Below are 8115 nucleotides of genomic sequence, written 5' to 3'. Positions count from 1 at the left end.
ACCTCTTGCCGTGCGGTAGCAGAGAGAACAGTCTGTGACTAGGGTGGCTGGAATCTTGGACAATTTTTAGGGCTTTCCTCTGACACCGCCTGGTATAGAGGTCCTGGATGGCAGGAAGCTTGGCCCCAGTGATGTACTGGGCCGTACGCACTACCCTCTGTAGTGCCTTGTGGTCGGAGGCCGAGCAGTTGCCATACCAGGCAGTGATGTAACCCGTCAGGATGCTCTCGATGGTGCAGCTGTAAAACCTTTTGAGGATCTGAGGACCCGGGCCAAATCTTTTCAGTCTCCCTAGGGGGAATAGGTTTTGTCGTACCCTCTTCATGACTGTCTTGATGTGCTTGGACCATGTTAGTTTAGTTTGTTGGTGATGTGGACGCCAAGGAACTTGAAGCTCTCAACCTGCTCCTCTAGAGTCCCATCAAAGAGAATGGGGGCGAGCTCTGTCCTCCTTTTCCTGTAGCCCACATCTCCTTTGTCTTGATCACGTTGAGGGAGAGGTTGTTGTACTTGTACCACATGGTCAGGTCTCTGACCTCGTCCCTATAGGCTGTCTCATTGTTGTCGGTGATCAGGCCTACCACTGTTGTGTCATCAGCAAACTTAGTGATGGTGTTGGAGTTGTGCCTGGCCGTGCAGTCATGAGGGAACAGGGAATACAGGAGGGGACTGAGCACGCACCCCGGAGGGGCCCCCGTGTTGAGGATCAGCGTGGCTGATGTGTTGTTACCTACTCTTACCACCTGGTGGCAGCCCATCAGGAAGTCTAGGATCCAGTTGCAGAGGGAGGTGTTTAGTCCCAGGGTCCTTAGCTTAGTGATGAGCTTTGAGGGCACTATGGTGTTGAGCTGAAGTCAATGAATAGCATTCTCACATAGGTGTTCCTTTTGTCCAGGTGGGAAAGGGCAGTGTGGAGTGCAATAGAGATTGCATCATCTGTGGATCTGTTTGGGCGGTATGCAATTTGGAGTGGGTCTAGGGTTTCTGGGATAATGGTGTTGATGTGAGCCATGACCAGCCTTTCAAAGCATTTCATGGCTACAGACGTGAGTGCTATGGGTCGGTAGTCATTTAGGCAGGTTACCTTAGTGTTCTTGGGCACACAGACTATGGTGGTCTGCTTGAAACATGTTGGTACAATATTACAGACTCAGACAGGGAGAGGTTGAAAATGTCAGTGAAGACACTTGCCAGTTGGTCATTGCATGCTTGGAGTACACATCCTGGTTATACATTTGGCCCAGAGGCCTTGTGAATGTTGACCTGTTTAAAGGTCTTACTCACATCGGCTGCGGAGAGCGTGATCACACAGTCATCCGGACCAGCTGATGCTCTCATGCATGTTTCAGTGTTGCATGCCTCGAAGCGAGCATAGAGGTTATTTAGCTTGTCTGGTAGGCTTGTGTCACTGGGAAGCTCTCAGTTGTGCTTTCCTTTGTAGTCTATAATAGTTTGCAAGCCCAGACACATCTGACAAGCGTCGGACTGGTGTAGTGCGACTCGACCTTAGTCTAACGGCCGTCGTCAGAATGAGACCAAGGTGCAGCGGAGGATGTGTTCATCTTACAAGATTTTAATAACCGAATGAACACTATACAAAAAGAACCAAAAAACGACCAGCAACAGTTCTGTCAGGAACAAACTAAACAGAAAACATTCACCCACAAACCCCAAAGGAAAAACAGGCAGCCTATGTATGACTCTCAATCAGCAACAACGATCTACAGCTGTTCCTGATTGAGAGCCATACACGGCCGAAACAACGTAACACAACAACATAGAAAAAGAAACCTAGAACGCCCACCCATGTCACACCCTGGCCTAACCAAAAATAGAGAACAAAAAACCCTCTCTATGGCCAGGGCGTTACACTTAGTCCTGTATTGACGCTTTACCTGTTTGATGGTTCGTCGTAGGGCATAGCGGGATTTCTTATAAGCTCCTGGGTTAGAGTCCCACTCCTTGAAAGTGCCAGCTCTGCCCTTTAGCTCAGTACGAGTGTTGCCTGTCATCCATGGCTTCTGGTTGGGAAATGTACGTACGGTCACTGTGGGGACGATATCCTCGATGCACTTATTGATAAAGCCTGTGACTGATGTGGTGTACTCCTCAATGCCATCGGAAGAATCCTGGAACATATTCCAGTCTGTGCTAGCAAAACAGTCCTGTAGTTTAGCATCGGCTTCATCTGACCACTTTTTTATAGACCGAGTCACTGGTGCTTCCTGCTTTAATTTTTGCTTGTAAGCAGGAATCAGGAGGATAGAGTTATGGTCAGATTTGCCAAATGGACAGCAAGGGAGAGCTTTGTACGCGTCTCTGTGTGTGGAGTAAAGGTGGTTTAGAATTTCTTTCCCTTTGGTTGCACATTGAACATGCTGATGGAAAGTCGGTAAAAATGATTTAAGTTTCCCTGCATTAAAGTCACCAGCCACCAGGAGCTCCACCTCTGGGTGAGCATTTTCCTGTTTGCTTATGGCGGAATACAGCTCGCTGAGTGTGGTTTTAGTGCCAACTTCGCTCTGTGGTGGTATGTAGACAGCTACAAAAAATACTGATGAAAACTCTCTAGGTAGATAGTGTGGTCTACAGCTTATCATAAGTTACTCTACCTCAGGTGAGCAAAACTTTGAGGTTTCCTTAGATATCGTTCACCAGCTGTTGTTCACATAAATGCATTGGCCCCCGCCCCGTGTTTTACCAGAGTGTCACGCCCTGATCATAGAGAGCCTTTTATTCTCTATGTTGGTTAGGTCGGGGTGTGACTAGGGTGGGTAATCTAGGTTGTTTTATTTCTATGTTGGCCTGGTGTGGTTCCCGTTTATCGTTGTCTCTGATTGGGGATCATATTTAGGCAGCCATTTTCCCACTGTGTTTTGTGGGATCTTGTTTTGTTTTTGTATAGTTGCCTGTGAGCACTCCAGAACGTCACGTTTCGTTTGTTCTTTATTGTTTTTTTTGTGCGGTTCACTTCTAATAAAATGTCGAACCGATTTCAAGCTGCGCTTTGGTCTAAATGTTCTTACGACGATGGTGACACAGAGGCTGCTGTTCTGTCTTGCTGATAGAGTGTATAACCCGCCAGCTGTATGTTCTTAAAGTCATCGTTCAGCCACGACTCCGTGAAACATAAGATATTACAGTTTTTAATGTCCCGTTGGTAGGATATACGTGCTTTCAGTTCGTCTCATTTATTTTCCAGCGATAGCTAGCAGAATGGAAGGCAAGGGCAGATTAGCCACTCGCCGCCTGATCCTCGCAAGGCATCCTGATCTTTTGCCTCGAAATCTCTGTTTCCTTCTCCAGCGAATCACAGGGATTGGGGCCTGGTCGGGTGTCTGCAGTATATCCCTCACGACCAACTCATTGAAGAAGAACTCCTCGTCCAATTTGAGGTGAGTAATCCCAATTCTGATGTCCAGAAGGGCTTTTCGGCCATAAGAGACAGTAGCATCAACATTCTGTACAAAACAAGTTACAAACAATGCAAAAAAACAAACAAAATAGCGTGATTGGTTGAGAACCGATAAGACGGCAGCCATACCCTCCAGCGCCATCACAGTTGTTGGGGAATTGTTAGTTTACTTGTTAGATATTACTGCACTGTCGGAACTAGAGGCACAAACATTTCGCGAAAATCGCATTAACATCTGCTAACCACGTGTATTTGACAAATAACATTTGATTTGAAAAATCCACACTATAATTCACATTTCCTGTTGCTGCACGATTACATTTCTGCTGTGAGAAACGGTCAAATTAAGAACCTAAATCTATATTGGGAGTGACAGAACTCTCACTGACTGCATGCATAACATACAGTATTGACACATGTGTGGTGGTATACAGCTGGTGATTTCATCATCTTGCTGCTCACTGCAAGTGTATCCACACTCCCTCGCAGCCACACGGAGTGGACAGATGCTGTACTTTTCCACAGTGATACTGGTACTTTTTGAAGGTAAACACACTCAGTGATGCATGCTTATTACTGTCTGTGGGGCATGGGGAGTTTGAAGCATAGATCAGAGCTTCGAAGAAGGCAATAAATCATTCTTTACATTAGGTCTATCTACAGCTCAGAGAAAGAGGGGATAGTATGCAATTATCTAAACCAGTGAGTAGGCTATGACAGGTCTACTGTCTGCTCTGTTTTCATCTTTACTGAAACCTGAGAACATCATGCATGGCATAAAACAGTTTATTTCAATAGACTGACTTAAAGGTGCACTATGCTGAAATTGCTCCTCCATTGCCTGGTTGCAAAAATTCTAATAGTTCTAATAGCCTAATTTCAGTTTATGGGACAAAACAAGCAAGTATAGTGTAGAGAATCATTGTACCATCTAAATATATTTCCCATAACCCAAAATATTGTATTTTCAGCTGTTAAAAGCTGGTGTACAAAACCAAAAGTAAAAGATACAAAAACTAAAAACGGGGAGCGTAGAAATAGCACACATAGAACAGATCCACCACTTCTTAGACTTGCTTTCAATGACACATTTCTATGTGAATTTGTTTGGGTAGCCCAAAAAGTTACCCATTGCCGCTTTAATACAGAACAACATATTTTCCTTTTTATCAATTGGACCAGTATAGTGTTATTTTTTAACCAAGAAGAAGGACTATAACTGCATGTTATCTCAATAGTAATGCCATAGTTTGCACATAAATGGTGATTATCTCACATATAAGCAATTCATAAGTCAATTTTAAGGCCCTGTCTTGATGTGATGGATCACTTCACTAAGCTTATTATTATCTTCTGAACGCGAAAAGAGACTGTTCCATTGCATATTGTACCTCGATAGGCGTTTGTTTTGTGCTAATGATTAAATCAAAGCCATTGCAGTGCCAAAATAGTTGTTAGGTAACGTGAATTGAAGGCCGTTCTCTGCTTGGAGTAAAAGCAAGCGCGCGCTGTTCGCTGACATCCGGAGACTTGCGCGTTTTCTGCTCTACTCCCAGCCTTCGTTCCTCCCTCTTTCGCTCTCCTTCTCTTCTTCATACTCGCTCGAAGCTCTTGACTCCGTCATATACTGCTGTTCCCTCAAAGCAGGGAATAAGGACGGGGCAGAGGCAGTATTGGATTGATTTGTCCGCGGTGCACAACGTCAACAGTCCACACCTTGATGTGTGTTTGACTTGAAGGTAGGTGGCAACATTTTGCATTGTATTACATTTTACATTTCATATATGCGGTGCTTCCATCTCATCATAGGAATAGTTTTTTTATTAGTCTACAATCTCTCCTTACTTCTAAACAAATTCTTGCACATGGCTGTAAAACATGTATGTATCCCTAATTGTTTTATTATAACATGTTTTAAAAGGCCATTTGTAAACTATGCTGGATTCCGTTATATTATGTTTTTTCCTCTTGATGTGACGTTACTATGTAAAATACACGCTGAAGCGAAATGTCTAGCACAATTCAATATTTCGCAAGGGAGAGCATGTCATTGCTGCGATATTCTGCAATAATTCCATTCCATACGACTGCATTTGCGCTCCCTAAAAGGACAGAGCACATTTGATTCGGAATCTTTATGGTGGAACATGCCTTTCATAATATCTCACATGCGAATGCGCACTGTCGTCGGGACATTGTGTGAAGGCGATGTGTGTGTGGCATGAGGTGATACGAAATAAATGAATACTCAATTTCCATGGTGCGTTCTAGGCATACAGTCATTGGTTCTAGGGCTCCAGAGGCACAACTTGTAGCGTCATTGACGCGGCTATTTCCCTCACATCCTCTGCTCAGCCCTCACCCTGAACTGACAGCTTTAATAACAAACTTAGCTTATTCTCCATGATAGTCACATAGCCATGGTGTCATATAAAGCTAGTAGACCAACACAAAAAATGAAGAAGTCAATTAGATGATATAGGCGTTCCCAGTAATGAGAATAAAAAGTTGATGATCATACACAGCAATATCTATATCAGTATCACAGTGTCCCAGTGTGGATCAAGTTTCAAGTTTCAATGTCACATGCACAAGTACAGTGAAATGCCTTTCTTGCAAGCTCCAAGCCCAACAATGCAGTAATCAATATGAATGTAGCACAGAAAAATAACATAAGGTAGAACAAAAACACACAAGAAATAAAACGAATTAGATCATATCTGGTGTTAGTATTACAGTGTCCCAGTGCAACATAGTGAAGTCAGGGCCAGCTCTAGCCTTTTGGGGGCCCTAAGCAAGATTTGGTTGCCCCCCCCCCCCCCCCCCCCCCCCCCCACCCCACCCCACCAAGCAGGCTTTTTTTGTGTGCTCCCTCTTGACAGGGGAGAGAAAAATGTACGTTTTAAAGTTAATTTCCTGCAATTCTACACATTTTGCCATGAGGTGTAGAGAAAATGTTGCAGTTTTAAAGCAAGTTTTCTGCAGTTCTACGCATTTTGCCATGGGGTGGAGAGGAAACGGCAAAATGTTATGTTACATTTCATGCAATTTTACCTATTTTACCATGGGGCAGAGATACATTTTTGCAGTTTTAAAGCGAGCTTTCTGCAGTTCTAAACACTTTGCCTTGGGGCTGAGAGAACATTTAGTGATTGTTATGCAATTGCATTAATTTTGCCATGGGACAGAGAGAAATGTTTTAAAGCTAATTTCCTGCATTCTACACATTTTGCCATGACTTATGGTTGGTTAATTATATCTGAGTGAGAGTGACTAACAAAATCAATGGGGGGCCCCTGGCCACATGCCCTGTGTGCCGGTTAGGTATACTGCCATGATTACTATAATTTTAGATAACTGGCTAGACTAATTTACCAATCTAAAACTTGTTAGCTGCCATGGCTAATTGAGTGACTGTCAGTGACTGACACAACAAGAGAAAAACTGCAGATGCACAACAAAAAAATTATTGGATCAGAGGTCCCCTAGCGGTCAGGGGCCCAAAGCGACCGCATATGTTGCTTATGCCTGGAGCCTGTTTAGCCTGAGGCTGTGTGTTAGCCTCCTGGGGATAGAGGCCATGCAGTGGACAGAAGGGAGCACATTTTATTCAACTCTATTCTATAAATATTATATTACGTTTTATTCTGTTCTGTTCTGTTCTGTTATATGACCACTCAGGTGGGTGGCATCTCGCTTTAGGCCCATGGAGGAGAGTGAATTCAGATCGATGATGACAGTCAATTCTTGAGCGTTCATGTTGAATATATTGCCAGATATACTGGCATACTATTGCTCAAAAGTGCTTTCATCTTTATCATAAGTTTCATCAGGCATTAAAATCCCTGTCCAGTAATGTGGCTTAACTCTGCACTATGCATCCCTACGTTAAGCCTGCGTGGACCAATGGCTTGAATCCCACACACTCTTACTGACCATCAACCCTCTCACTCACCTTCATGTTTACCTCTAGGAAGATGCTGTATAGTGCTCTGTTTCTGTTTAAGTCAGCCCTGTCATTATATAGTGCAGCTATCCCATCAGGCAGATCACTCATGAGGGACTTTGAAATTGGATATCTATCCATTTTACCTTTATTTAACGAGGCAAGTTAGTTAAGAACAAATTCTTATTTTCAATGACGGCCTAGGAACCGTGGGTTAACTGCCTTGTTCAGGGGCAGAACGACAGATGTTGTACCTTGTCAGCTCAGGGATTCAATCTTGCATCCTTTGGGTTACTAGTCCAATACTCTAACCACTAGGCTACGCTGCCGCCCCATCCTTGTCCTGAGGGCATCGGGAAATGCCTTCAAATCCGGCCACTAGGGGCAACAGTCAGTCCACTTATTTACCCCAGTCCACTTGCCTGATTCTCCCCAGACACGCCCATCTCACACAGTGCACCCACACTCAGATTGACTGATGCTTATGCACACACACACACACACACACACACACACACACACACACACACACACACACACACACACACACACACGCACACATGCACACACACACACACACACACACACACACACACACACACACACACACACACACACACACACACACACACACACACACACAGACGGTCATAAACAGACACGTAGCTGTATGCATAACGCGCTGAGACACTGATCCAAACAGCACACATGGTCCCACATCACACCCTCTCAGAAACACACAAACACCTTCAGG

General features: G+C 44.2%; 1 protein-coding gene across 10 annotated transcripts in view; it reads left to right on the top strand.

Moving 5' to 3' along the window:
* Nucleotides 1-4912: 4912 nt before the first annotated feature.
* Nucleotides 4913-8115, top strand: part of LOC106565726 (band 4.1-like protein 1) — a 203585-nt gene continuing 200382 nt past the window's right edge. For 2 of the 10 annotated variants that reach the window (XM_082959381.1, XM_045691842.2), the window contains exon 1: nucleotides 4938-5154. The gene's annotated coding sequence lies outside the window, so the exon portion shown is untranslated. Of the gene's footprint in view, nucleotides 5155-8115 lie in introns of all 10 variants that reach the window. The other 8 variants (XM_082959384.1, XM_082959383.1, XM_045691843.2 and 5 more) reach the window with 7 other exon arrangements.

The sequence above is a fragment of the Salmo salar genome, chromosome 12 (assembly GCF_965601325.2).
Source record: "Salmo salar chromosome 12, fSalSal1, whole genome shotgun sequence".
NCBI classification, from domain to species: Eukaryota; Metazoa; Chordata; class Actinopteri; order Salmoniformes; family Salmonidae; genus Salmo; species Salmo salar.
The sequence above is the reverse complement of the archived record's forward strand: the minus strand, read 5'-3'. Positions and strand labels throughout refer to the sequence as shown.